The 26,755-nt window shown below is 37.2% G+C and overlaps 1 protein-coding gene across 4 annotated transcripts in view; it reads right to left on the reverse strand.

Annotated features, from left to right (window-relative positions):
* ZFYVE9 (zinc finger FYVE-type containing 9) overlaps window positions 1-26,755 on the reverse strand; it is a 189,729-nt gene that overhangs the window by 116,185 nt on the left and 46,789 nt on the right. For all 4 annotated transcript variants that reach the window (XR_011994795.1, XR_011994794.1, XM_072723961.1 and 1 more), the window contains exon 2: window positions 11,584-11,689. The gene's annotated coding sequence lies outside the window, so the exon portion shown is untranslated. The remainder of the gene's footprint in view (window positions 1-11,583; window positions 11,690-26,755) is intronic.

Below are 26,755 nucleotides of genomic sequence, written 5' to 3' on the forward strand. Positions count from 1 at the left end.
ATAACATTGCAAGATTAAGTCAATACACAAGGGATGTCTAGCTGGCTCAGTCAGTAGGGTGTGCAGCTCTTGTTCTCTGGTTTGGGAGTTAAGCCCCATGTGTGGCATAGAGTTTTAAATTTTTTAAATTAAAAAAAAAATTTTAAGTGAAGCACAAAAATCATTTGGGTTTCTATACACTAACACCATATTATCAGAAAGAGAAATTAAGCAAACAATACCATTTATGATTGCATCATAAAGAACAGAATTCCTAGGAATAAATTCAACTAAGGAGGTGAAAGATCAGCACTCAGAAGACATTGATGAAATAATTAGAAGACACAGATGGAAAGATATTCTGAGTCATAGATTGGAAAAATTAATATTGTTAAAATGTCCATACTACCCAAAGCAATTTACAGATTCAATGTAATCTCTATCAAAATTCCAATGGCATTTTTCACAAAAACAAAAGAAAATCCAGTAATGTGAATGGATCTACAAGAGACCCTGAATAGCCAAGGCAATCTTGAGAAAGAACAAAGCTGGAACCATCACAATTCTTTTTTTTTAAACCATCACAATTCTTAATTTTAAACTATATTTCAAAGTTATAGTATGGTATTGACATAAAAAAAACAGACACATAATCATTGGAACAGTAAAGAGATCCCAGAAATAAAACCACATATAGGGTCAAATAATTTATGACAAAGGAGTCAACAATATATGAGAAAGGATAGTCTTCAATAAATGGTGTTGGGGGGCAGGCCTGGTGGCTTAGCGGTTTAGCACCGCCTTCAGCCCAGGGTGTGATCCTGGAGACCTGGGATCGAGTCCCTTGTCAGGCTCCCAGCATGGAGCCTGCTCCTCCCTCTGCCTGTCTCTCTCTCTCTCTCTCTCTCTAATAAATAAATTAAAAATATAAAAAAAAAATAAATGCTGTTGGGAAAGCTGGACAGCCACATACAAAAGAATGAAACCGGGATCCCTGGGTGGCGCAGCGGTTTGGCGCCTGCCTTTGGCCCAGGGCGCGATCCTGGAGACCCGGGATCGAATCCCACGTCAGGCTCCCGGTGCATGGAGCCTGCTTCTCCCTCCGCCTGTGTCTTTGACTCTCTCTCTCTCTCTGTGACTATCATAAATAAATAAAAATTAAAAAAAAAAAAAAAAGAATGAAACCATACACCTATCTTATACCACACACAAAGATTAACACAAAGGTCAACTTAACTCAACATGGATTAAAGACTTGAACATAAGACCTGAAACCATAAAATGCCTACAAGAAAACAAAGGCGGTAATAAGCTCCCTGACATTGTTTTTTTTTTTTAATATTTACTTATCTATTTATTCATGAGAGACACAGACCAAGAGAGAGAGGCAGAGACACAGGCAGAGGTAGAAGCAGGCTCCCCACAGGGAGCTCAATGTGGGACTCGATCCCAGATCCTGGGACCATGACCTGAGCCAAAGGCGGACGCCCAACCGCTGAGCCACCGAGGCACCCCCCTAACATTGTTCTTAAAGATGATAATTTGGATTTGACTCCAAAAGCAAAGGCAAGAAAAGCAAAAATAAACAGGTAGAACTATATCAAACTTAAAAGCTTCTGCACAGCAGAGGAAACCATCAACAAAATAAAAAGCAACCTACTGAATGGAAGAAAATATTTGCAAATCATATATCCAATAAGGAGTAATACCCAAAATACATTCAGAACTCATACAACTTGACTGCAAAAACAAACAAACAAAAACAACCCAAGCAATCCAACCAAAAAATACACAGAAATAATAAGTGTAATTGTTATTGTACACTGTTGGTGGGAATGCAAACTGTATGAAAAGGAGTATGCAGGTTCCTCAAAAAATTAAAAATAGGACTATTTTTAATAGTCCTATGATTCAGCAATTCCTCTAGTAGGTATTTATTTTAAAAATGAAAATACACAAAGCCAACTATGTCTGAAGTGATGGATATTAACTAAACTTATTGTGGTAATCATTCTAATATATACATATATCAAATCATTATGTTGTACACCTTAAACTAATACAATGTTATATGTCAATTATATCTCAATAAGCTGGAAAAAAGTGAAAAATAGATTTATGAATACAAATATTTATATAAATTTATAACTCTTAAGTAAACAAGGATAAAATGTCTTATAAATCTACTCAGACCATGGTAAACTATAAAACATCATCCCACTAGAGGTATGCTAAGATCTTTAAGCTAATAAGGTCTAGAAACCTTTAAGCTGACAATAATCAAAATGTAATTATAGAAGACAAACGGTACATTTGAATAGGATAGGTCTCAGGTTGTTTTTAAAACAATCTCCAAAAAAAAATAAAAAAAAAAATAAAACAATCTCCACATCCAACTTGGGGCTCGAACTCATGACCTGGAAATCAAGTCAAATGCTCTACTGACTGAGCCAGTCAGGCAACCCTTAGTTATTCTTTTTGAACTTCTTCTTTTCAAGTACTATTTCTAAGTCTTTCTTGGTATTAATTCATCTAAAGCATTCTGTGGGTACATACACTAGGTATGTCACTTACTTAAGAGAATGCCAAGAGCACACAGTAGTTGTTCAATAAACATTATCCCATTTTTATCTGTATTTTAATAATCCTCATATTTATCTATCTCTTTAATTTCTCAATGTTCTTTGTAAACTGCTTGGTTTCTTACTGGTATACAGGGAGGCAGGTGGGAGGAGAGGTAATATCACAATTCCCCTAAAAGGTCTGAATAAGGATACACAAAAATAAACTCAAAATAGTTGAAAGAGCTAAATGTGAGACAAGAATCCATCAAAATCCTAGAGGAGAACACAGGCAACAACCTTTTTGACCTTGGCCACAGTAACTTCTTGCAAGACATATCTCCAAAGGCAAAGGAAGCAAAAGCAATAATGATCTAATGGGACTTCACTGAGATAAAAAGCTTCTGCACAGCAAAGGAAACAGTCAACAAAGCTAAAAGACAACCTACAGAATGGAACAAGATATTTGCAAAAGACATATCAGATAAAAGGCTAGTATCCAAGATCTATAAAGAACTTACCAAACTCAATACCCAAAAAAACAAACTATCCAGGCAAGAAATGGGCAGAAGACATGAACAGACATTTCTCCAAAGAAGACCTACACAAGCCCAACAAGCACATGAGAAAATGCTCTGCATCACTTGCCATCAGGGAAATATCAATCAAAACCACAATGAGGGGGATCCCTGGGTGGTGCAGCGGTTTGGCGCCTGCCTTTGGCCCAGGGCGCGATCCTGGAGACCCGGGATTGAATCCCACGTCGGGCTCCCAGTGCATGGAGCCTGCTTCTCCCTCTGCCTGTGTCTCTGCCTCTGTCCTCTCTCTCTCTCCTCTCTCTCTCTCTCTCTCTCTGTGTGACTATCATAAATAAATAAAAAATTTTTAAAAAACCACAATGAGATACCAGTTTACATCAGTGAGAATGGCGAAAATTAAAAACACAGGAAACAGCAAATGTTGGAGAGGATGTAGAGAAAGGTAGAACCTCTTGCACTGTTGGTGGGAATGCAAACTGGTTCAACCACTCTAGAAAAGTGTGGAGGTTCCTCAAGAACTTAAAAATAGAGCTACCCTATGACCCAGCAATTGCACTACTGGGTATTTACCCCAAAGATGCAGATATAGTGAAACATCAGGGCACCTGCACCCCAATGTTCGTAGCAGCAATGTCTACAATAGCCAAACTGTGGAAGGAGGCACTACGACCTTCGACAGATGAATGGATGTGGTATGTATATACAATGGAATATTACTCAGCTACCAGAAAGAATGAATACCTACCACTTACACTGATGTGAATGGAACTGGGGAGTATTATGCTGTGTGAGATAAGTTAATCGGAGAAAGACAATTACCATAAGATTTCATTCATATGTGGAATAAGAAATAGTGAAAGGAACCATAAGGGAAGGGGGAAACTGAGCAGGGGGAAAAATTAGAGAGGGAGACAAACCATGAGAGACTCCTAACTCTGGGGAACAAAGGGTCGCAGAAGGGGAGGTGGGTGGGAGGATAGGGTTATTGGGTGATGGGCATTAAGGAGGGCACATGATGAGATGAGCACTGGGTGTTGCACTGTATGTTGGCAAACTGAATTTAAATAAAAAGTAAAATGGGGGGCAGCCCCGGTGGCTCAGCGGTTTAGCGCTACCTTTGGCCCAGCGTGTGATCCTGGAGAACTGGGACTGAGTCCCACGTTAGGCTCCCTGCATGGAGCTTGTTTCTCCCTCTGCCTGTGTCTCTGCCTGGCCCTCTCTCTCTCTCTCTCTGCATGGAGCTTGCTTCTCCCTCTGCCTGTGTCTTACCTGCCTCTCTCTCTCTCTCTCTCTCTCTCTCTCTCTCTCTGCGGCTTTCATGGATAAATAACTAAAATTTTTAAAAATTCTAAGAAAAACGTAAGAAGAGGGAAAATAAAAATTTAACTACTATTACAAACTTTGAGGTAAATCTAACACATGAATTTTCTTTGACTTGTAGTGTTTCTCCTCTAAGACACATAAAGTGTGAATATTATTTCTTTCATTTTACCAATAAAAAAGGGGATTTAACAGATTTACTCAAGTATTTCCCCATGATTATTCACCCAACTTTTATTTATTGGTTGGTTCCTGTTAAATAATTTAAGTTAACATTAAGTTAACATCAGGCTCCCTAGACAAATAGACTGCATAATAATCCCTTAATGGTTTTTCTTAAATCTTTTGTGTATAATGATTTATAGTTCAAAATTTTCATATACATGCCATTGTATTTTGATAAAGACTGCATATTTAAACTTTCTAATGCTAAGAGCATCAATGAAATTTCTCACACAATCTAGCACATATAATATACATTTACAATACTCCGTATTTCAGTCATTATATATAAAATATTCATAAATAATTGGATCCAATATATATTGTGCATCTACTATACGTAGGGTATTGTAATCAATTCAATTCTCATACATCATTCTCAACATCAAGCTTATAACTTAATGGTAAACAACAGTCAATGGGAAAATTAATACAATAATAAATGAGTTTATTTGTTAAGATTTTATTTATTTATTAATGAGAGACACAGAGAAGAAAAAGAGAGAGAAGCAGACACACAGGCAGAGGGAGAAGCAGGCTCCATGCAGGGAGCCCGACATGGGACTCGATCCCAGGTCTCCAGGATCACACCCTGGGCTGAAGGCGGCGCTAAACTGCTGAGCCACCTGGGCCACCCAATAAATGAATTTAGTTACAACACAGTACAAGAGACACAAAGTACTACTTGATCAATTTGTCAGATAAAATTAACAGGTAAGTGCTACAGAGTAAGTACTATAAAAGTTCAAGAAATGGGCAGGACCACTGTCTGGATGGTCAAAGAAAGCATTATTTATGGGTTGGAACTGGGTCCAGAAGGATAGAAAAATTTTAACAGATATTCCAGATGGCAAGATGCAGAAATGAAATTTCAAACAGGGAGAGACATATAAGGAATTACCCTAGGGGTGGGCAATTACTGAGTGATCACTGAAACTGGATCAGGACTTTATTTAGATAGTTAACATTAGGACATAGTTGGAGATGTAGACAGGCATCATATTATTTATGCTGTGGAATGCCAGTCTGAGAAAGGTATTGTATTACTTTAAGCAATGGGAAGCACTATAGCACATTTATATAACCTTTATTGCAGTATATTGTTATAATTATTCATTTTATTATTAGTTATTGCTATCAATCTCTTACTTTGCCTAATTTATAAATTAAATTTTATCGTAAGTATGTTTATATAGGAAAAAAACAGATATTATATACAGGTTTTGGTACTATCCATGGTTTTAGGCACCAATGGGGTCTTGGAACGTGTCCCCTGTAGATAAGCAGGGACTACTGTGTGAACAGCTGGTCAAGAAGGTATGCTGAACTCCAATGATAATTACTGATTCAGTCCAGCATCAAAAAATCTGCTAAAGCGGGATGCCTGGGTGGCTCAGCAGTTGAGTGTCTGCCTTTAGCTCAGGTCATGATCCTGGGGTCCTGGGATCGAGTCCCGCCATCAGGCTCCCTGTATGGAGCTTGCTTCTCCCTTAGCCTATGTCTCTGTCTCTCTCTCTTTGTATCTCTCATGAATAAATAAATAAAATCTTAAAAAAAATAAAAAGAATGTGAAAGCCTTCAGATAAATGGTCACTGGGGGAAGAAAATATTCACAGTGCTTCAAAGTATTAGTCCACAGATTATTAATCACGAAGGAAAAAATATGCTTATAGTAAAAAGATGTAATTACTACCTAAACCAAATGATCAAACTTAGCATCACCAACAGTTTAACAAGCTGACATGATGCACCACTTGATGTGATGCAATGAGAAGTTTAAAACATTACCAACACAGTATTCTTGCCAAAAATGTTTAACCTGAATTGAATCCTGAAGAGACAATTTGACAAATCTAGAATGCAAGGCATTCTATAATACAACTGTTCTGAACTTTCCAAAAAATTCAATGTTACAAAAACCATCATTTCAAATTAAAAGAGACTAAAGAGATTAAATAATCAAATGCCATGCATGAATGCTCTCTGGATCCTAGATCAAGAAAACGCACATATACACATACACAGCAAAAAAAAATTACATGTAGAGAATAATCCAGGAAATCTGGACTATATATTAGGTGATAAATTAATAATCTTCTTTTTAGATGTGATAATGTCATTTTGATTTTGTAGGAAAATATCCTTACTCTTAGGAGATGCCTGCTGAATGATTTAGGAAAGAAGTGTTGTATTATCTGTATTTAACTTTCAAATGATTCAGAAAAAGAAAATATGTGAATGTGTGTATAAGTGTGGGAAAGGAAGGGAGAAAGGAGGGAGGAAGAGAGATGTTCAAAAAAGAAGCAAAATTGTAAAATCTGGTGAATCTAGGTGAAGGATATATGGGTCTTTATTGTATTATTTTTCAATTTTTCTATAAGCTTGGCTTTTTTCAAAAGAAAAAGAATGTACTGAGCTAGTGGTAGGAAACATTCCTTCTCACTCTGAATATAGAAATTCTAGAAAAAATAACTTATTTTAAAATAGTTTCTACAGCCAAACTCAAAAGCAAGAAAGGAAATATACAGATACATAAACCAAGAAGCAAGCAAGCCACAGCAATGAGTTAGAACTAAAGGGTGTCAGTCCACAGAACCTGCAAAACTAAACAGGAACCTTTAGGCCTAGGATTTGAAAGCAAGCAGGGAGGATGGAAATTACTGGCTGCAAATGTATAGATGTTTCTTCAGTGGAAGGGGCCAGACTGGGCTCTCTGAATAAAGCCAGGAGCTAGGGGAAAAACTATCCCAAGTGGCTCCAAAATGACAACTGAACAGGATGGAATGGAATTCCAATAAAATCAACTTCCAGAAATTAGAATTCCTAGCCTGCCCCTCACTCAGGATTGGGAATGATACTTAGTCTTTCTATTCACAAAAGGTGAAAACCAGAAAGAACCCTGCACTATTGATTTGGAATTCTAGATATCAGTATGAACTCACAGACTTCAAGAAACAGATACAATAAGACAAAGATATAACGTGTATAGGTCCACACACAATAGATATAGATGTAAATGTGTGTCTCCACACACACACACACACACACACACACAAACACACACACACACACACACACCTTCTCTAGCTCTGTGCACAGGATCTCGGGGCAGCAAAATTCTATCTTTACTTCAAGTAACAATGAGCATATACCTCGCACCAGATTTGGTTTCTAAGTATTGTCATCCACTGAAAAGGAAGCAAGGGCCTCCAAGAGAAATGGCTGATTCCATAGCTGGAGTTGAAAAACTTCAAGAGCTTTGATGAGGATGTAGGGAAATATGAACTGTCACACATTGCTAGAAGGACAGTTTGGCAGTTCCTCAAAAAGTTAAACACTGTTACCTTTTTGGCATAGCTATTCCACTCCTAGGTTTATACCCAAGAGAAATGGAAACATATTCACACAAAAACTAATCCCCAAATGCTCAGAGCAACATCATTCACAACAGCAAAAGGTGGAAACAACCCAAATGTGTATCAACTGATAAATGGATAAATAAAGTGTGGTATGGTATATTAACAAAGTGGATATTATAGGACAATAAAAACAGATGATACATCTATATGCTACAACATGAATGAATTTTGGAAATATTAAAGAAACAGATACAAAAAGCTATATATTATATGATTCCACTTGTATGGATTGTCCAGAATAGGAAAATCCATAGAAACAGAAAATTAATTTGTGATTGTCAGGTGCTAGGGGGAATTGGAAGGAAACAGGAAGGGACTGCTAATGATATAAGATTTCTTTTGGGGATGATAAAAATGTTCTAAAACTACACAGAATGTGATGACTGCACAACTCAGAAAATATATAAAAAACACTAGACTCTCTACATTTTAAAAGAATGAATTTTATGGTACGTGAATTATATTTCAACTTTTAAAAAAAGAACAACCTTATCTTGCGTGCCTGAAAGCAAGTTATGCACACCAAGAATATGGGTACATGTCAAAAGGACACAGAAAGCAGCCTGAAAAAGTTCCCACAGGCTAAATAAGAAAATCAAAATAAATAATGATAGCAATGGATTATAACCCACTAAATAAAAAAGAGAACCAAGAGTCTTTGCAATATGAATGAATGAATCCCAAGTGTGATGAGGAAGGGTATATTTACATAGCTTCAAAGTTCTTTTCCACAAAATACTAATTACCAAAGGAAAAAAGAGTAACTTGACAGCAAAGCCTGGCAAGCACCAACTTACACAAGTATCAAAGCATCATCAATAATGCGACAAATGAAATCTGTGCTCTCTGATAGGCTGCAATGAAAAGGACACAGCAATGTCAATACAGGGGGAGGCAAGTAGGGAGCGAGGGCAGTCAAGGGATTATGGGAATTCCCTTTAATTTTTGCACAATTTTGCTATGAACCTAAAACTGCTCTAAAAAAATAAAGTATATTAATTAAAAACAAAAATAGCACCACTTCTGTGATAGTCCCACAAAAAAATGCATAACCTGAATTATTTCTTTCAAGTTCCTCTTTTGTACTTTTGGTCTGTTTCTCATTGAACTCTTTCCCAAATGCCTATTTATTGAATAAATGGAAGTCTATTTATTGAATAAATGGAAGTACTAAAACCAACTGGAAGATCTGTATGCCTGGCTTTTCAAACCAGGTTTCCACTACATGGTGGTCAGGCGGGAATACAGCTATTTCATTGGGAGACCTCTAAATGTCAGTATAGATAAGTCTTCTCTTTAGACTCCAGAGAGGACTCATATTATCTTCTATAAGGGAATACAAGGATGTAAAACCAGACTTACCTTCTGAAAGAAAAGTGAGGGGAAGGGTCTCACATTTCAATATAAAGGATTTCCCTTAATTCCCCTGCTTTCACTATGGTGCCTCATCCTTGATCTGTTATGTTTAGTATCCCCAAGTCTTGAGCATCTTTAGTTTCATCTTCCAAAAAAAAAACATATGGTCTCTTGAAGACTTGGGAGAGGGGCAGTGTTCTCATTGCATAAGGTGGGTCTCCCAGATGATTTAAATCCTATGTTAGGACTCATTTTTTAAATTAATTTACTTATTTTAAGTAGGCTCCACACCTGATGTGGGACATGAACTCACAACCCTGAGATCAAAAGTCACATGCTCGGGGATCCCTGGGTGGCGCAGCGGTTTGCCGCCTGCCTTTGGCCCAGGGTGTGATCCTGGGACCCGGGATCGAATCCCACGTCGGGCTCCCGGCATGGAGCCTGTTTCTCCCTCTGCCTATGTCTCTGCCTCTCTCTCTCTCTCTCTCTTTCTCTGTGACTATCATAAATAAATAAAAAAAATTTTTAAAAAGTCACATGCTCTACTGACTGAGCCGGCCAGGAACCCCTAATGTCAGGATTCTTTATTTCTTATAAAAGCATCTAACTCTTCCCAAAATAGAAGTCACTAAATATTATACATGTATATCTCAAAAAAAGAAAAATAATTACTTAATTTAATACAGTTTCTTCCTGTGGACCTCTTTGTTGTTGGGTTTCTACATGTCTCCTTTTTTATTCTATTGACCAGAGTCTTTTTGGACACTCTCTTGAAACTGTCTTAGAGGGTCCCACTTTTATAGCACTGATCTGATTGCTCCTTTTATGTTTTCTTCACTGGTATTTCCTCTTTATGCTACCTACTAATTACAATGAACATGTATATATCCATGCACCAAACATTACCGAGTATCTATACAAAGTACCAGGTACTGTCTTAGTCATTAGATTATAATGAGAAATAAGACAATGTCCTTGACCAAAAGGTACCTAATGTTTCATATTGGAGACAGATATGAGTGAAACATATGAGTTTAAAATATAAAACACTGTACCATTGATATATGCACTGAATGCTGTGGAGCCAAAGAAAAGGTGAAGCTAAATCAGGCTGAGTAGGGGTATATTTTTGGGGTAAAGTGGGTTACTATGACAAATACTCTAATAACTGATTATCACTGAGTATTTACTATTTATTATTGTAGATAATTTTTGCAGTAGGTTGAAAACTTCCTAAAGAGGTAATGCCTGAATAAGATTTTTTCCAGTAAAGGCAGAAAAGGGCACTCCTTTCATATACTCTCCATGAGGTAGCTAGGGTACAAGAAATACTCTTCCAGCTGCAGGCACAGAAGTTTTGATGGGGAAGGCACTACTAAGTGCCACTCTGCTCCACTCTCAACTGAGCAGTAAAGGAGCTCCGTCTCCTATCACACACACTGTCAACCCATCCCTCTATCCTCAAAGTTTACATGAAAAATCAACGAACTCAGTCAGAGTATGCAACATGCCATTCGTGAATGGCATAATCAGTTTTTGAAACTAATCTTACCCACATAATCTCCAACTTCGCCCTCCCCCTCCCCCATGCCAGACCATTTTCTACCCCTTAAGTAATTGTAAGACATGAAAGAAATCAAACATGATTCCTACTCAGGAAAAAAAAAATCAATGATTCCTGCTCTATAAGAATTAGTAAAATACTTCCAATTTTCTGCTGGAAATTACTGTTCTTCATAATCTAAAAATACAAAATAAAATAGTGTTATTAAATCTGTATCTCTGATTCCCTGCCCCCAAATTAGCTTTAATTGTTTAGCTCTTACATGATGACTAAGAAAGAAAAATAAGATTAGATTTTTTTTTCTCTTAACAATGTTGCTCAAATCCATGTTCTTTTTCATGTTGAAATTACCATTCTATCTTCAAAGTGGAAGTTGACTCTAAAAGGAAAAAGCCAAGCACTGGCAGAAAAATTAGAATTTTTGACATAATTCAACAGTAATTTAAAAATACCCTTTGCTCTGGATTTAAGTCAAATCTTTTTTTAAAACCATACTCCTGGTTTAACAAGAGGCAAAGTTATAAATGAAGCAAGCAGTACATATACATGAGCATTATTTTCTATAGATTTAGTTGTTTTCTTAAGTTCAGTCTTTAATAAAAATAGAACACTGGTTTTCTTACCTTTTTCCCCTTACACACGTGATAAGGAACAGACTTCCCTGTGCTTACTCATGATGCTTGCTGCACCACCAGCCAGTCTTGCTGATTCAGTATGCTCTGTTTGATCCTAAAGAAAAAAAAAAAACACATTGCTCATTATATTTGCTAAAGCAATAAGCCTTAATTTTCTTCATATAAACCTATCATAGCCAAACGAATGAAAGCTATGGGCTTAAATAATACATTACAATTACATATTCGATTCAAAGACCTGGCCAGCATGAAATGCAGCAGACATATTTTATTGTGTAAGAAAGCCAAAAGTTAAATGTTTCAATAAACAGTTTAGCATTTTTTTAACATTTCTTAATTTTAATGGATAATACATAGTGAAACACCAAAAGCAGGCACTTTCTATCCAATGGTTGGTTCTATGTTAATTCATAAAAATACCACTTATTTTTATATTACAATAGGTCCTCCAAGAATCCAAAGCCAGAAAAACTGCTGCTTCATGAGAATGTGTGATTTTTTTTCCTGTACATACAGAATCCTTAAATTGAGATTCAGAGGCTTCCTGTTGAGATTTTTATTGGAAAAACAACTGTTTTTCCCTCCAAGTGGGATCTCTTACGATTCCAATCCTCTTCTACTGTTTAGAAGTAGTAGATCTGTTAATCCAATATTAACCTTTACTATCAAGGGTATGCAAAAGACAAAGCTGTCAAAGCTTCCTCAAATGTTATTTCCTTCTTCTGAATATATGACAACATCTATGAAGTTATGGTAGTCCGATTTAAATACCTCTGTAGCTGCTTAGAGAAAATTTAAAACTCTTTAAGAGCCTAATTTAGCCTTGAACAAGATTAGTAGTTGTAATAAGAATAAAATTAAGAATCTCATATTATCCATATAAAACATCTAACATACAATCATAGCATTTTCAGAATAGCAAAGTATTTCAGATATGATCTAATGAATAAGGAACATCATTCAATTTTAAAGATAATAAGCACTAAAAGAAATTTTCCTGGCATTATGGCAAATATAATTCCATTATCTGATGTGAAAATTATGTACTCAATAAAAAATAAAAGAATAAGAAAAAGCCTAAAATACAAGTTTCCAGGGACTAATAAAAATCACTAGTGAGGGATCCCTGGGTGGCGCAGCGGTTTGGCGCCTGCCTTTGGCCCAGGGCGCGATCCTGGAGACCCGGGATCGAATCCCACGTTGGGCTCCCGGTGCATGGAGCCTGCTTCTCCCTCTGCCTGTGTCTCTGCCTCTCTCTCTCTCTCTGTGTGTGTAACATAAAAAAAAAAAAATTAAAAAAAAATCACTAGTGAAAGATTTTCCTATCTTGAGGACTTGAAAAAAATATGTATTTGTTACATATTCTAAATGAAAAGTGCTGTTGGTACTAAGAACCAGGTTACATCTATCAAATAAAGAACTAAATCATACTAGAAATAGGAAATGGCTATATACAAGGTAGAAGTACCAAGGTCAAATGAATGAGGCAAAAGTAAGGTCCTTACCTCTACTTAAACAATTTAATTAAATGTTTTTTAAACAAAGTTAACTCTATAGATTCAAAGTCAAATCCTGTATGTCTGTATCTGTTTTAATGTGTGAGGCAAGTCCAATAATATTATGTAACTGTCCCAAACATTACAAGTTTGTCTTCTGAAATTTTATCCCTCTGACTTTTAGCCTCAGCTGGCAAAGCCTCAAGTCGGGTTAAATCCAATTATCTACCTATCGCCATATGTACCCCCAGGGGCTTAAATGTGTCTAGAGGAAAGTCACACAGGAGGACTGTTCTCTACATTTGTGACTTTGCACTACATTTCCCTTAGTCAATCTGCTTTCAACTCTGCACCTCATTCTTATCTTCTGACATGCCTAGAATCCCTTAATGCAAAGCTTTCATAATTCAATTCTTGCAAAAAAATAAATCTTTAGTTTCCTGCAGGACAAGGAGTAACATTACTTAGCTGCCATAAGGTAAGTAGAATACCGGCGTAACTAACCACTCCATGTACAGACTTCCAACCAATTTCTTTTCAGCAATATACTTCCCCTAATAAACCTTTAAAGATCCCTAGAACCTCCACAAGTTTCTCTAAGGGTCTTTGGGGGTGTAGACTTTCTTCTCATCACATCTCCCTCCATAATTTATTGCTTCTTCATTTCCAAGACCTTTGTTTTACTTTTTCTATTCATCGAAACCTCCCATCCAATGTTGTTTCCTACTATCATTTCAGGGGAGTTCTAAGGAAAAAAGAAGAGTGGGGGGGAGGCAAGTGTGGTGCCAATCCATCCTATTTAGCCATAAGTTTCCATTATTATCTTTGAGAACATAGAATACTGTATTTTTTCTTAAAAGTAGCCTTAAAAGTTGTCAATGCCCTAGCAAATAAATTAAGAGATAGTTTAGAAAAACAAAGGGAAAGAGAGATAAACAGACTAGCAACAAGTAGTGCCTTCCTCACCTCACATAAAAATATGCTTTGCATATAAGAGACAGTAATCCAGTACTTTTTGCCCAGAATAAGCACTTTATGGCAGAGGCCATTTCATTGCCTTTTGGCATTATGGTATTGTTTTTTGGAAAAAAACAAAAGTTTAGTAACTGGGTATATATACAGCATAAAATACAGTATAAAATTTTTTTTTAATGTTTTAAATACAGTCCAAGATACAGGGGGAAAAATTTCATAGAATGCCTTCAAGATTCTGCTCAATGTCACCTCCTAATGTGAAATTAATAATCACTTAGTTCTCTATGCTCTCATAATACATGTATATCTATAACACATTTCATACTACATGGTAATTCTTCTCTTTACAATCTGTTGCACTCCATGAAACAATTAGCCACTCAAGGCTAGAAGCCCTTTATCCGCCCCCCCTTTATCCCAAGACCCCAGCACAGTGCTTGTCATATAGTAGGTATTCAAAATATCCAGGATGTTTAATTAAGTATAGCATATAACACATCTCCCATGGCAAAGATTCCAGATAAACAGCTCCTAATTTTATCTCTTTCCTTCTATTTTTACAACTGTCTCATGTTTTTTTTAAGGATTTAATTTATTTATTCCTGACAGACACAGAGAAGCAGAGACACAGGCAGAGGGAGAAGCAGGCTCCCCATAGGGAGCCCAATGCGGGACTCGATCCCAGGACCCCAGGATCACGACCCAAGCCAAAGGCAGACACTCAACCACTGAGCCACCCAGGTGCCCCTACAACTGCCTTATTTAAAGCCCTCATCAGGGCAGCCCCGGTGGCGCAGCGGTTTGGCGCTGCCAGCATGGGGTGTGATCCTGGAGACCTGGGATCGAGTCCCGCATCGGGTTCCCGGCATGGAGCCTGCTTCTCCCTCTCCCTCTGCCTGTGTCTCTGCCTCTCTCTCTCTGTGTCTATGAATAAACAAAATCTTTAAAAAAAATAAAATAAAGCCCTCATCAGTTCTCATCTTACCCCCCTCCTATCTCACCTACTTAATGAACAGATCTCTGGATGTCAGTGATGAGTCTTCATTTGTCACCACAAATACTACCCAAATTGATTGTGCTTTTCTAGCTAATGAATAAATCCCCTTACTCTCTTCCTCTAAGAATGAAGTACAGGGTTTTTTTTGTTTTGTTTTTTTGTTTGTTTGTTTGTTTTTAATAGCATGGCATAGAGATCCTTTCAGAACTTGGTCTCTGTCTCTTTTCCAACCTGCTCTCCCACTACTTCCCTAAGCTCCAATCATATAAAAATATCCATATTTCTTGTGAAATGCTTTATCACACTTCTCTATCATTTCATGTTCTGTGCCTATATTCAGACACTTTTGCCACTCTTTTTTGCCTAGCTAATTTTTATTACCAAAGGTTCAACTCAAACTCACTCTCAACTCAACCTGGGAAGCCTTCCCTGATTCTCTCTCTACAGGCTGTTTTAGAAGAGTCATCCTATACTCACATCATGCATTCTCTCCACAAATGGCGGCGCTTAACAAATTAATTTATATTGTCAGTATGCCTGTCTACCTCCCCCACTGAACTGTCAGTTCATTGAGAACAATGACTATGTCTTCATTCTCTGTAACCAAGGGCATAGCACAGAGTTTTCAACAAATGTTTCATGAAAAGATAAATCGAATGAGATTAATGAAGTCCATTTTTAAGTAATCAACCTATGATGAGGATTTCTTCCACGCTAATATTTGTGAATGTGTATGTTTTGTGTTGGAGAATGAGACAGTAAGCAAAACATGCGAGAGAGAAACAAAAACAGAGAACTGTCTAGTGGAAGAGAAAAAAAAAGTGACAAGGATTTAAATAATTGGATTTTTTTTTTTTTTTTAAAGTAGGCTTCACGCCCAACATAAGGCCTGAACTCATGACCCGGAGATCAAAAGTCACATGCTCCACTGACTGAGCCAAACAAGCATAATAATTAGGAAATTTTATCATCACTCTATAAAAACAAGGCCTTTGACATAATAACTACATTCTAGAGATTTATACCTTTTCTTTATATCTTTTTCTTTAAAGATTTTATTTATTTATTCATGAGAGACACATGGAAAGAGGTAGAGACACAGGCAAAGGGAGAAGCAGGCTCCTCACAGGGAGCCCAATAAGGGACTCAATCCCCAGACCCTGAGATCACACACTGAGCGAAAGGCTGATGCTCAACTGCTGAGCCACCCAGGCATTCCTAGAGATTTATATCTTGAGGAAATAACTGGAAAAATAGAAAAAAATATGGAATAACTGTTAGATGGATGTTAAAATAGCAAAATATTGGGAAAAATCTAAATGTCAATAGAAAGGAGTCATTTATGACTCCATATTTGGGGAAAACTTAAAAGTCTTTCTTTTTTTCTTTTTTAAGACTTTTATTTTTAAGTAATCTCCACATTCAACATAGGACTCAAACCTACAACCCTGAGATCAAGAGTTACACACTACACTGACTGAGCCAGCTGGGTATGCCAAAACTTACAAGTCTTAAGAAATATACACCAAAATACAACAAAGAATCTCTTGGTAGTGTTTGGGTTATTTACATTTTTTCAGTCTTCTATATCCCTAATTTTTCTTGGAATGAATGTTTATTATTTGTTAATAACTGAAAAGAGAATAAAGAATACATGAATTTCAATTAATAAAAACCCATACTAGGGGTGCCTGGGTGGCTCAGTCAGTCAAACATCCAATTCTTGGTTTTGGCTAAGGTCATGATTTCAGGGTCCTAAGATGGAGCCCCACATCAGGCTCTGGGCTCAGTGTGAGATTCTTTCTCCCGCCCTCTCTCTTTCCCTTTGCACCCTCCCTCCTCTGCTCCTTTTCCCTGGCTCGCTCTCTCACTCTCTCAAATAAATAAATAAATAAATTTTTTTAAAATTCCAAGCTACTTAAATTTTTACCTTTGAATGTGAAAAAGGAAGGAAACAGGAAATACAGGAATTTTAAAAGACTATCTCACTGGGATATATAACAGAAGATTAAATTTTAATTATATGGGGCAAGTGAAAGAAAAATCATCTAAAATTTAAAAACCAAGTTTTTTTAATAACCCTATAAGGAAAATGACAGGAATAAAGATGATGTTTAAAATATAAAATGAAAAATAAATAAATAAATAAATAAAAATAAATAAATAAAATAAAATATAAAATGTAAGCAATCTATAGAAATCTTTGATGTGAACATGTTTATAACAGAAGAGATTTATGAAGGTAATACAGATCTTTCTCAACTTATGATAGAATTGTGTCCCAATAAACCAATCGTAGGTTGAAAATATCTTAAATCTAAAACACATTTAATACGCCTAACCTACCGAACATCATAGCTTAGCCTTGCTTGCCTTAAACATGCTCAGAACATTTACATTAGCCTACAGTAGGCGAAATCATCTAACACACAGTATATTTTATAATAAAGTGCTGAATAGCTCATGTGAATTTAGTGCATACTATACTGAAAGTGAAAAAAAGAACGGGTATATGGGTACAGAATGGTTTTAAGTGTATCAGTCTTTACCCTTGCAATCACATGGCTGACTGGGAGCTGTAGCTCACTGCTGCTGCCCAGAATCACAAGACAGTATCACTACATATCACCAGCCTGGGAAGACATCAAAATTCACAATTTGAAGTATAGTTTTCTACTGAATGTGTACTGCTTTCCAATGATTCTAAAGTCAAAAAAAAATCGTAAGTCAAACCATTGTTAAGTAGGGAACAGTCTGTAATTTCCACAATCCAGGACACAGGTTAAAAAAAAAAAAAAAAGACAACAGCAAAGAAGAAAATGAGAAGAAACATTCTAAGTTAAATACTGTTTCTATCATGGCTGGGATTAATACTAGTTACGAGAGAACAGTCAGTAACTGCTTAGTAACCAAATTTCTTAACATTTCCACCAGTAAATCTGACAAGGAATTAAACCCAGTATATACAAAATCGCATTCAATCTTCGAAAGTCATTTTCTTTGTTCCCTATCCTAAGGCTCTCAATTTAAGTGTGGCAGATCATATTTGCAAAGATACTTGCTACAGTATCTCCATTCCCACATGATCTTTTTTTTTTTTTTTTTTTAGTTATTTATGATAGTCACAGAGAGAGAGAGAGAGAGAGAAAGAGAGAGGCAGAGACACAGGCAGAGGGAGAAGCAGGCTCCATGCACTGGGAGGCCGACGTGGGGACTCGATCCCAGGTCTCCAGGATCGCGCCCTGGGCCAAAGGCAGGCGCCAAACCGCTGCGCCACCCAGGGATCCCCCCACATGATCTTCTTACAAGAGTAGTGAAACCTATGCCCCCTTCCTCTAAACATAGGCAGTACTTCATGACTACTTCAACAAACAGAACAAAACAGAAGAATACTGTTTTCAAAACTAAGTCATAAAAGGTAACAGCTTTTTTCCTGGTCCTTTTGGGATACTCACTCTTGGAATCCAGTAACCATACTAGAGAGACCACATGGAAAGGCCACACGTAGGTGATTTTTTTTTTTTTTTTTTTACGTAGGTGATTTTGCCCATAAGTCTTTACATATGGAATGAGCAAGCCTCAAGATGAGCAAGCCTCAAGCAAGCCCCAGCCACTGTCTGACTACAACGTCATGAAAACCTAATTGAGAACCACCTAGCTGAGCCTAGCCAACCTCTAATAGGAAGGGGCAATAATTGTTGTTTTAAGCCACTAAGTTTTGGTGTAATTTATTACATAGCAATAGATACACATAAAAGGTTGGTAATTTGATACTTTTAAGGGGGAGGGGCAAAGAGGGAGAGAGAGAATCTTTTTCTTTTCTTTTTTTTAAGATTTACTTATTTATTCATGAAGAGAGAGCGAAGAGAGAGGCAGAGACACAGGCAGAGGAAGAAGCAGGCTCCCTGCAGGAAGCCCGATATGGGACTCAATCCTGGGTCTCCAGGATCACACCCCGGGCTGCAGGCGGCGCTAAACCGCTGCGCCACCGGGGCTGCCCGAGAGAGAGAATCTTTTTATTTTTTTTAATAATTATTTATTTATTTATGATAGTCACACAGAGAGAGAAAGAGAGAGAGAGGCAGGGACACAGGCAGAGGGAGAAGCAGGCTCCATGCACCGGGAGCCCAACGTGGGATTCGATCCCGGGTCTGCAGGATCGTGCCCTGGGCCAAGGGCAGGCGCCAAACCGCTGCGCCACCCAGGGATCCCCGAGAGAGAGAATCTTAAGCAGGTTCCATACCCAGTGTGGAGCCCTACTAGGGGCTCAATCTCACAACCCTGAGATCATGACCAGAGCCAAAATCAAGAGTGGATGCTTAACCAAGTGGATACTTAAGCGACCCAGATGCCCCAATTTGATACTCTTCAATTCAATCATATAAATATTCTAAAGGAAAAGTTAAGAACCATAAAAGGGAAAAAAAAGAAGACAAATTGATAGCAGCCTGTTCTCTACTGAACTAGTTTGGCTCTGACTCCAAATTTGCATATCCCACTCAATAAAACAGGCTTTGAGCTTCTTAGAGAACAGTTCAGGAACTACCTCATCATTCAAACAAGCTAGGTGAGGGAGGGGATCTTACCTTCTTCTATGGAACCTTATCAAAGTTTTCCTCTAAACAATGTACAATATTATACTTAGAGTTCTGGTAAATGCATTTTTCATCTCTAACTTTTCAGTGCCATTTTAGAACTCCTCATAGATCAGCACCCCGAAACCCATCTAGCTAACTCCTTAATGAGTCTGTGCACCATTATCCACCCTCTGACCATCTCAAAGCCTTAAACACCATTCTAGATACTACCTTTCCTTTCCCTCCCTCTACGTTCAGTCTAACACCAAGTCTTATCAATACTGCCTTTTAAAATCTCTCAAACTGGGCAGCCTGGGTGGCTCAGCGGTTTAGCCCTGCCTTTGGCCTCGGGTGTGATCCTGGAGACCCAGGATCAAGTCCCATGTCGGGCTCCCTGCGTGGGGCTTGCTTCCCCCTCTGCCTATGTTTCTGCCTCTCTCTCTCTCTGTCTCTCATGAATAAATAAATAAAATCCTTAAAAAATAAAATAAAATCTCTCAAACCCATGTACTTCTTTCCATTTCCACTGCCATATCCCACACCTTTCCATTCCCCAGAATTTTGTTAGAATTCTAACTAGCCTCTCGTTTTGTGTCCATCAAGCCTCTTCTCTATGCAAACACAAAACACAAATTTGATTATGCTATTTTTGTACTTAACATCATACAGTGGTTTCAGCTTACCTCTCCAGTATGACAGCTTCTCTCTATTCTCAAATTCTTACTCTACGCACTGGTCATCCTAATCAACTGAACTTTTAATTTTTTTTTTACTTTTATTTATTTATGATAGTCACACACAGAGAGAGAGAGAGAGGCAGAGACACAGGCAGAGGGAGAAGCAGGCTCCAAGCACCGGGAGCCTGACGCGGGACTCGATCCCGGGTCTCCAGGATCACGCCCTGGGCCAAAGGCAGGCGCTAAACCGCTGCGCCACCCAGGGATCCCCGAACTTTTAATTCTTAATCTTGCCCATCTCCATTCCTCAAAACGGGCCTTCATACTGATACATGCTATGATATGGATGAACCTTAAAAATATTATGCTAAGTGCAAGCGGCCAGTCACAAAAGACCACATACTATATGGTTCTATTTATATGAAATGTCCAGAACAGGCAAATCCTTAAACACAGAAAGTAGATAAGTAGTTGGCAGAAAATACGGAAAGGAGAGAATAGGGAGTGACTACAAATGGGTGCAGGGTTTCTTTTCAGTGTGATAAAAATGTTCTGGGGAGGGGATCCCTGGTATATCTGATATATATCCGCTAAGTAAATCTGATCCTTAAAAAAACCCTTTGAATATCAACACCCTCATTCACAGTGGCAGAAAAAAGAAATCCGAATCTTTGAGAAGAGCTTTATTCCTGCAGATCAGACCAAAGTATGTTAATAGAGCAGAATCTGGGAGCTGACATTGTTGCTACCCCACATTCACACAAGGCTTCAATTTCAAGGATCAATCCAGCATCTTTCACGAACACTGAATTCTCAGTCAAGAGCTATTAGAATCAGGTGGTTGTTTTCATCTAGTATTCACTAAACAAAAAAGCACAGTTTAACAAATATTTGGAAATGTGATAATAACACATGTGATGTGTCAAATATATACACATATATAGATGTATACACACACTGAAACTCTAAAACAGCAACTGATTTGAGATTAGCACTAAAACAAGTAACACGTACAATTTTCATCTCTGCAGTAATAAGACTCAAGACCACACAGATGAATTTGTTTATATGTGATTTAGGGCCAGAAACTATTCAGATATTCAACATCTCTAAAATAGCACACAGATATTTTTGTTCTATGACTGGAACCATTAATTAACTCCTTACCTTGAATTTCTAGTTAGTACATATCTTTCAGATTATACTTGTAAAACAGAATTCTAGAATTCCTCTCACCACATGCACACACATAAATTTTTATTGTAAGATTAAACACCATGTTCTGGGGAAACCTATCAACCTAACCAGTTTATTAACCAGGTGTGCACTCCTGATCTAAACTGAATGAATTACAGACCCTTCTATACTATCCCTGAGACATACAAGCTGTAATATATCTGTAAAATATCCTCATATCCTTATTTGACTTTTTTTTCTTAAGCAAGCTTTAACTTACAATAAGAATTTTAATATATCCCAATAGTTTGATATAAATGGAGACAAACAGAATCAAAATCAGTTTCAACCTTAATCACATACCAAAAATTTCAAAGATCAGACACTAACTTAGATATTCTATAATCTACAAGTAGATAATAACTGAGAAATGAATTCAGTAGGAGAAATATCTTACCTTTTGGATCATTCTAGGTAGCCGACTAACAGGGTGATACAATTTGTATACCACAACTTGTATACACCAAGAGTGATAAATCACATATACTGTAAAACCAGATTATGACTCACTACTAATCCAGTAACTACAGTATTTCACAAAATACCAACTACTGGAAAACTAACCAAATTGATAGGTTCTTAAAATTGTTTATCCTAATACTTGCAGTAAAACTAGATACAATGTATGCTCTTGTTTTGACAATTCTTTGTGAGCCTTTACAGTATTTTATCTTCCTTTTAACAATGTCAAGATTAAGAAGAGCAAAACTTGAATTGTCTCAGCCAAAGCTCTGAACAACTGAGTTGAATGAAACAAATCCATGCTCAAGTTACTTACTTACATTCTCCATATGAATGACTCTCAGATTTCTCTAATCTTCATCTCTCACTCAAATTCCAGGGCCACGACTTCACGTATCCAATATACACTACTTCTCCATTGGATGTTCCACTACACCTCAACTTTCAAATAGTGAACCCTTCACATTCAAAAAGAATGCAATCTCAAAAGAGTTATGTACTCTCATTGTCTCCTCTTCACCTCCCACTCATGCCCCCACTCTTTTCTGGCTTCTTTCTCCATCCTAGCAACATTCAATTACAGTAAATCACATTTTCATCCTTTATAAAAGCTTTCCTCCATTACTTATTTGCCACTAAAAATTCTAATTTTCTCCTACTTCATTGACTCCTCCGTCTCAACTCCATTCCTAACTCCTCTCCTTCTACCCAAACTTAAAGTTGAAATTTCTGTACTCGGTCCTCTTTTTTCTTGATTTATCTTCTTTTTTAAGGAAATTCTACTACCATTGCCTTAACACCATCTATTAACAAGTCCCAAATTCCTTTTATCCACTTCAGATTTCTTCTCTGGGTATGTGTACACACACACACACACAGGTGCCTATTCATGCCTCTTTTATCTTACAGACATCTCTAACTCAATAAGCATATCTTTTCTGATACTAATCAATGCTTTTTCTTCTCCATTTCCTATATCATCATCTACCCAGCTGTGCATAATACAGTCATTCTCTATCCCTTTCTCCATGACACTCAAAATCAATAGCCATCTCCTAAAATTGATGAAAATCCATTTACTCTGTCTATTATCACTACCTTGGTTGAAGCCCCTATTATCTCAGATCTGGATTACTGTAATAATCTTTTCAATGATCTTCTCATAGGTTTTTTTATTTTCCCCTCCTTCCCTCTCTCATACCTACTTTTGCTACCTCCTCCCTAATTCCATTCTCTACTCAGCAGTTAATCTTTTAAAGTAACTAAACAAGGGTCAACAAAAAAATTAAAAGAGAAAAATTTTAAAAGCTTGAGACAAATGAAACACAATATAGTTTATGGGAGGTAGCAAAAGCAGTTCTAAGAGAAAAGTTCATAGTGATACAGGCGTATCTCAAGAAACAAGAAAAATTTCAATTAAAACAATCTAATTTTGCACCTCAAGGAAGTAGAAGAAAAATGTAGCCCAACATTTGTAGAAAGAATGAAATAACAAAGATCAGAATTAAAAAATAAAAAGATGAATGAAATTAAAGATGGTCCTTTGAAGAGATAAACAAGACTGACAAACCTTTAGCTAAACTAACCAAGGCAGGGGGGAAAAGAGAAGGGGCTCAAATAAAATCAAATATGAAAGAAAAGACATTAAAATTGATACCACAAAAATACAAATGACTATAAGAGACTACTGTGAACAATTATATACCAAAAAATTGGACAATCTAGAAAAAATGGGACAAATTTCTAGAAATATACAACCTTCTAAGACTGAATCATGAAGGAGAATAGACTAATTACTAGTAATGAGACTGAATCACCAATCAAAAAATCTCACAACAAATTTACAAACACCCAGCACGACTATCATTCAGAATTGAAGAAGAGATAGAGTTTCCCAGATAAGCAAAAACTGAGCAAGACTACCACCAGCAAGTCAGCATAAAGAAATATGAAATGGGGGCACCTGGGTGGCTCAGTCAGCTGGGCATCTAACTCATTTTCAGCTAGGGTTGTGGGATCAACCATGTTGGGCTCCACTCTGATCTCGGAGTCAGCCTGTCTCTCTCTCTCTCTCCCTCCCCATCTGCCCCTCCTTCACTCTCTCTGTCAAATAAATAAATAAATTTTAAGGATTTATTTGAGAGAAAGAGCAAGTGAGCATGAGTGCGGGAGGCAGAAGGCAGAGGGAGAAGCAGACCCTCTGCTGAGCAGGGAGCTTGATGTAGGGCTCCATCCCAGGACCCTGAGTTCATGACCTGAGCAAAAAGCTTAACTGACTGGAGCCACCCAGGCACCCTAATAAATAAAATCTTAGAAAAAAGAAAAGAAAAAGAATATGAAAAGATCTTTTTTTAAAAAAAAAGATTTTATTTATTTATTCATGAGAGAGAGAGAGAGGCAGAGACACAGTCAGAGGGAGAAGCAGGCTCCACACAGGGAGCCTGACGTTGGACTCGATCCCAGGTCTCCAGGATCAGGCCCTGGACCAAAGGTGGTACTAAACCGCTGAGCCACCGGGGCTGCCCTGAAAAGATCTTCTTTAAGCCAAAAAGAAAAGGCCATAACTAGAAATAAGAAAATTTTTGAGGGGATCCCTGGGTGACTCAACGGTTTAGCACCTGCCTTCAGCCCAGGGCGTGATCCTGGAATCCCAGGATTGAGTCCCATGTTGGGCTCCCTTCGTGCAGCCTGCTTCTCCCTCTGCCTTTGCCTCTGCCTCTCTCTCTGTGTGTGTCTCTCATGAATAAATAAATAAAATCTTTGAAAAAAAAAAAGAAAATTTATGAAAGAAATCTCACTGGTAAAAGCAAATAAAAAGTAAAGGCAATGGATCAGCCACTTAAAAAGCTAGTAGGGGCTGCGTGACTGGCTCAGTTGGTAAAGCATGCAACTATTGATCTCTGGGTTGTGAGTGCAAGGCCCAAGTTGGGCACAGAGTTTATTTTTTAAAAATTGTTTTAAATAAAAAGTTAGTTTGAAGGTTAAAAGACAAAAATAGTAAAACCTACTATAACTACAATAAGTAGTTTAGGGATATGCGAAATAAAAAGACGTGAATTATAACAACAAAAACACAAAATGAGAGATGAGTAAAAATGTAGTGCTTTTAGAATGCATTCAACTATCAGCTTAAAATTGACTGCTATACATTTATGTAGATATATATGAATTTTATGGTAACCACAACAAAAACCTGAGATACCAAAAAAAAAAAAAGAAAAAAATAGAAATAGCAACATAACACTAAAGAAAACCATCAAACCAAAAGAGAGGAGCCTTGAGAATAAGAGATGAACTACAAAAACAACAGAAAACAATGAACAAAATGGCAATAAGTACACCTATCAATAATTCCTATAAATGTAAAAGGACTAAAATTCTCCAATCAAAAGACATAGGGTAGGATCACCTGAGTGGCTCAGCCGGTTAAGCATCTGACTCTTGATTTTGGCTCAGCTTATGATCTTGGGGTGGTGAAATCAAGCCCCTGTCTGGCCTCACACTCAGCAGGGAGTCTACATGAGATTTTCTCTCTCTCCCTCTTCCTCTGCCCCTCCATCTGCTTGCATGTGCACATTCTGGCTCTCTCTCTTTAAATGAATAAATTAAAAATTAAAAATAAATAAAGTCTAAAAAATAAAGACTCCATAAAAAAAATTTCTAGAACTAATAACTGAACTCAGTTAAATAACTGAATTCTGTATCACAGGACACAAAATTAACATACAAAAATTGGTTGCATTTCTACATACTAATTACAAATCTATCAGAAAGAGAAATTAAACAAACAATCCTGCTTACAATTGCATCAAAAAGAATAAAATACCTAAGCATAAACTTAGCCAAAGAGGTGAAAGATCTGTACTCTGAAAATGATATGATACAAATGAAAGAAATTCAAGACAACACAAAAAAATGGAAAGATGTTCTGTGCTCAAGAGTTGGAAGAATTAAAAAAAAAAAAAGAGTTGGAAGAATTAATATTGCTAAAATGTCCATACTCCTCAAAGCAATATACAGATTCAATGCAATCTCCATCAAAATTCCAATGGCACTTTTTACAAAACTAGAATAATCTTAAAATTTGTATGGAATCACCAAAGACCCCAAGTACCTAACGCACTCTTGAGAAAGGACAGAGCTAGAGGCATCACAGTCACAAATTTCAAACGTACATTACAAACATACAGTAATCAACACAGTATGGTATCTGCATGAAAACGACACACTGATTGATAAAATCAAGTATCCAGAAATAAACCCACACATATTTCGTCAATTAACTGACAACAAAGGAACTATGAATATACAGTAGAGAAAAGACAGTTTCTTCAGTAACTGGTGTTGGGAAAGCTGGACAGCCACATGCAAAAGAATGAAACCAGACACTTACCTTACACCATATACAAAAACTAACTCAGTAAGATTAAAGACTTGAACATAAAACCTGAAACCATGGGACACCTGGGTGGCTCAGTGGTTTAGTGCCTGCCTTCAGCCCAGGGTGTGATCCTGGAGTCTTGGGATGGAGTCCCACATCAGGCTCCCTGTGTGGAGCCTGCTTCTCCCTCTGCCTGTGTCCCTGCCTCTCTCTGTGTCTCTCATGAATAAATAAATAAAATCTTAAAAAAAATAAAATAAAACCTGAAACCATAAAACTCCTACAAGAAAACATATGCAGTAAACTACTTGACACTGGTCTTAGAAGTAATCTTTTAACTTGACTCCAAAAGCAAAGGC

Source organism: Vulpes vulpes, chromosome 10 (genome assembly GCF_048418805.1).
Source record: "Vulpes vulpes isolate BD-2025 chromosome 10, VulVul3, whole genome shotgun sequence".
NCBI classification, from domain to species: Eukaryota; Metazoa; Chordata; class Mammalia; order Carnivora; family Canidae; genus Vulpes; species Vulpes vulpes.